The sequence below is a fragment of the Acanthisitta chloris genome, unplaced genomic scaffold (assembly GCF_000695815.1).
Source record: "Acanthisitta chloris isolate BGI_N310 unplaced genomic scaffold, ASM69581v1 scaffold207, whole genome shotgun sequence".
Lineage (NCBI taxonomy): Eukaryota > Metazoa > Chordata > Aves > Passeriformes > Acanthisittidae > Acanthisitta > Acanthisitta chloris.
In genome coordinates this window covers 78,813-83,317 of record NW_008681863.1, presented here as the reverse complement: position 1 = coordinate 83,317, position 4,505 = coordinate 78,813, and the positions used below count along the sequence as shown (strand labels likewise).

Below are 4,505 nucleotides of genomic sequence, written 5' to 3'. Positions count from 1 at the left end.
GCAGCAGCTCCATGCTGGGGTTAGGGACCTGCATGCCCAGGTGATAGGGCAGCATCCTGACACCTCACTGCAGGACCCAGTGACTCCAGCATCCACACAGCAGGGAGGGGATATCACAGCAAAAGCCACTTTTTCTTTATTTTGGCCTTGGGGGCCTTTAGAAAATGGTGCTTTCAAGGGTCAGACTCAAAGCCAGACAGAACTCATCCAACACCACCCAAGGTGCCATGAAATCCCAAGACAGTGGCAGCTGAGCCCAGGAAATGCAGGGAGAAGCATCCCCAGCCCCCATGGTACAGGCTAGGGCTGTAGAGCCTGGGGCACTGTGTGGTCCCTGGGGTGCCACACACCACTACAAAGCATCTGTTCCTGCAGGCAGAGAGAATTTCACTCCATCAACCTGGCAAAGTGCTGCACAGCAGGGCTCTAAACAACCACCCTGCCACAGGGATTGAATCCAACTCCATCCAACACAGCAGCTTAAGGAACTGAACAGACGTCCGTGACACGATACAGCCTCAGTGAATGCTTGCAGAGAACACAGACCATGTCATACCCACATCTCATTTTACACAGCTATGCTGCTGTCTCGCAGTAGGCCAGGCTGGAGCTCCGCAGAGCTCTCAGCTCATTCCTCTTCTGCAAAGCTTCAAACCAGCTCTGCTGAGGTGCCATGCTCCAGAGCTCCAAATCAAACCCCTGCTGCCAGCCAGTCCTGCTGCTGCCTGGCCCCTTTTGGAACTCGAACAGTCCCCTCTCCTTCATCCCTCGGGATCTGGGAACCAGTTTTAATCCATGATCAAACCAGCCTAAGGAATCCCTGTGTGGCTATGGGGTATTGGGAGTGCCCGGAGAGGTCCCAGCCCCAGTAAGGATTTCCGTGGCAATGTGCTGTCACTGGAGGGACAGCACAGTGACAGTCCTCACACCTCCCCCATGGGCATGGAGACCAGGCAGACAGGTGATGTGCTGACTCCACCTGGTCTCCAGAACACCCCTGCAGAGGAACAGCTGAGCCTGGCACCCATGGACAAAGCAACACGCACGCAAAGCAGCAACTCTTACATTCAGGCAGGGCATCATCCCGTGGCAGGTGAGGTATATGAGAAGGGCTGTGCCGAAACACAGCGGACGCTCGAGTGGCAGATGACACATGCTGCATGCAAAAGGCACATCTTCAAGCTGCTGGGGCTTTTAGGGCTGGGCAGGGTTTGTGCTCCTCCTTCTGACACCCACAGCCCTTCCTTGTAGCACCTACTCCCAGGTCCCCACCCTGTGGCTCCTGCCCATGTCCTCACACTCACCCCATCCCGCCAGCTCCTGCCCACCGCTTGGTCAGTGGGCATGGGGAGCCCTCCAAAACTAGGGTAAAGTATTGGACCAAACTCATACCCCTCCTAGCTGTGGCTCAGAGCCATGATGGCTCAGGGCTAGCTGCTGTGATGCCACTGGAGAGGTCCTTCCTCTGGCTTATCCCTTGTCCAGCACAGTCCTTCCTCTGGCACACCCTTCACACACAGGTGTCTGGGCACCAGTCACCTCTGCACCCCACAGGGTAGTAGCCCCCCAGGCTGCTCACTGAGCCCGTCTGCCTGTGTGGCCATCACCACAGCTAGAGCCACAACATTTTTATAAACTACATGAAAAGAATTGCTGCCTTGAACTCATTTTAGCTTTTTCCCACCAAATCTCACTGGTACCCCTCTAGTCTGATGTTAAATCACTCACCATCTCCATAGTGCTCAGAGCTGCACAGAGGTCCCTGCTTCTTCCCAGTCCTTCTGCCCTTCTTCTTCCTCCTTCTCTCCTCCTTGTCTTCCTTCCCTCCCTCCTGGGCGGCTGGGAGGGCAGCAGCCTATTCCAAGATTCCTATCCGGCCGCCCACAGCCTCTCCCCACAATTACAGACCTCTGTGGCTGTCCCAGGTAAGCAATGACAGACCTCGAGGCACCTTCCATTTCCAGAGGCAGTTTTCCCTGCCTCTGTCATCTCCTGCCTGAAAATGAGCATCCTGCATGCCCAAGCAGCATGATGATCCCAAACAACCAGGTGGAGGGCCGTGAAAAATCATCAACCTGCCCCTAGAAAACAAGGGTATGGATATTCCCATGGGACCCTGCATCATTCCAGCAGCCCTGTCCCCAGTCCCATGGCAGGTCTGTGGGCCTGGGGTGGCCACACCAAAAGCTGGAAACAGCCCAGGACTTTTGTAAAGATAAAATTATCTTCTAATCCAAAGGTTACTCTTGGGTTTTCTATCCCACAGGAGAACATTTGGCAGGCAGACATGAGCTGTGAGTGCTGGGGCACTGGGATGGGCAGTGCAGGGAATAGCCCTAGATGGTGGCTGCTGGAGAAACCTCACACACTAGAGCTCAGGGTATAGAAGTACCCAAGAGAGGCACAGTCCAGAGGGTCTGATGGCAGTGAGGGACATGCTTGGTGTATTGTGGATCTCATAAAACACTCACTTCACCTCTGACCTCTTGGACTTGATCACCACAAAAGCCCAGAACCCCCAGCCAAAGGGCAACGCTGGGAACTCCCATTTCCAGCAGACACAAAACCTGCAGTGCTGATAGAAACTGCTTGTATAGATTATGGCAAGTTTACAGCTCCTCTCCCTACACACCTCTCCATACTCTGACATTTTCAGCTTGTTCCCCCTGTCCCACAGGTGCTAATGAACACATCACCCCTCCCCTTGCATTGTCCTGGTGTGACTCCCAGCCCTGCCCAGCAGCACCAGCCCTGCCGGATTAACCCTCTGTGCAAACTCACCCCAGCTCCTCTCTGCTTTGAAGGCAGCAGTCTCTGACTTCAGGAAGGCATTGTACCCTCAACAGGATCCCATGTTTCCCAGCTCCCACAGTCAGTCCCATAAAAGCTCTCATGCCACCTGCTGAGCAGGACAACCCCAGTCCTGTCCATCTGCTGCTTGGAGACAGCAGCAATGCTGCAAGGAGTATCCCGGTCACTCGCCACTGTTCTCCCCATTTATTTTAGGGACACAAGGCAGACAGGCTCCAGGCACCTCAGGAAGGATCCAGGAACCTCTGGTTCAGCCCAAACTTGTGGCAAGTCAACAGCACCCAAATCTCAGGGGCCACAGACAGACACTGAGGACCTTCCACTGAAGGAGAGAGTTGCTTCAAAATACATAAAAGTATAGATCTTCAGGAAGGTGAGGAGATGAAAGGCAGAGGAAGAACTGACTGAACACTTCCAGGGATGGAGCAGCCACAGCTGCTCTGGGCAACCTGTACCAGTGCCTCACCACCCTCAGAGAAGAATTTCTTCCCAATATCCAATCTAAACCACCTCTTAGTTCAGAGCCATTCCCCTTGTTCTATCACTCCATGTCCTCGCAAATATATATATATACACACCCACCCACACATATTTTATATATATTTGTATTTTATGTTTAATTGTGCTGTTTCCAGGACTGCTCCCACGGGAAGCACAGCCCCATGCTGCTTTGACTGGGGGTCAGGATGCACAGGCAGGAGGAGGAAGGCAAGCCATGGCCCCAGGGGCTCTGCCTGCAATCAGCTTCTGTGAGGGAAGAAATTAAATAAAGAAATCGGGATTTGTTCCTGCTTAGTGAACACTCACTAGAGAGTCATGATGAAACTCTGAATGTGCTTTTCCAGGCAGGAGACAGTGGTGCTGGGGATCATGGGCTGGTCCCATGGTGGCACAGGGATGTGGGTGCTCATGGCATGAGCAGGATGGACGCTGTCAGAGTAGGAGGAATGAAGTCAGGGATGTCAGAGCACAAGGAACTTTAGCTGGGGATTTGGGGCAAACCAATGAATTTACTGTGCAAGAAAAATGGGGCTGAGATGGGACGGTGGAAGAGGAGCAGGGAGAGAAGAGGGAAGGTGCAACCTGAGCCCCACGGCTGGCATGGAGAAGAGCAGCAAAAAACTCTTCAGAGAGCAGACCCTGACCAACTTCCACAGAGGCACTGCTACAGTGGGATCACCCACTCCCCTGCCTGTCCCCTGCCCTCAGGAACCAGACATCTGGGAGCATCCCAGCACCTCACGATTCATGGCAGCAGCAGAGTGGACATGGTAAACTGTTATAAAAAACTAATTGGAAAAGCTACTTTTGGGGCAAAAGGGCCCTTTTCGCAGAGCAGGGGAGGAGAGGAAAGTCAGTAAAAAAGAAACAGAGAAGAAAAAGCTGCTGTGTAAGAGATGAAGGAAGAGGGAAAAAAAAGTTGAAAAGAAATCCCTGGGGAATTGCGGAGAAGAAGAAAGAGCGTAGACACGCCAGGCAAGCCGGAGCGAGAGCCAGGGAGCAGGAAGCGTCTAACTAGGATGGAGACAGAGATACTACAGAACCGTGGTGACGTCATGCCCGAGTCGCAGTGGTTTCCAAAACAACTCCAAACTCCAGCACCCGGAGAGGGAGCGAGGAGAGCAGAAGTGGAAACGAGATGGGGCTCAGCACTCAGAGGGAGCTGGAACAGGAGCTGGAGGAGTCTGTGGAGC

General features: G+C 53.4%; 1 protein-coding gene across 1 annotated transcript in view; it reads right to left on the bottom strand.

Moving 5' to 3' along the window:
- Positions 1 to 4,505, bottom strand: part of LOC103805588 (ankyrin repeat and fibronectin type-III domain-containing protein 1-like) — a gene marked incomplete at its 3' end in the record, with an annotated part of 155,194 nt that overhangs the window by 73,021 nt on the left and 77,668 nt on the right. The window lies entirely within an intron of this gene.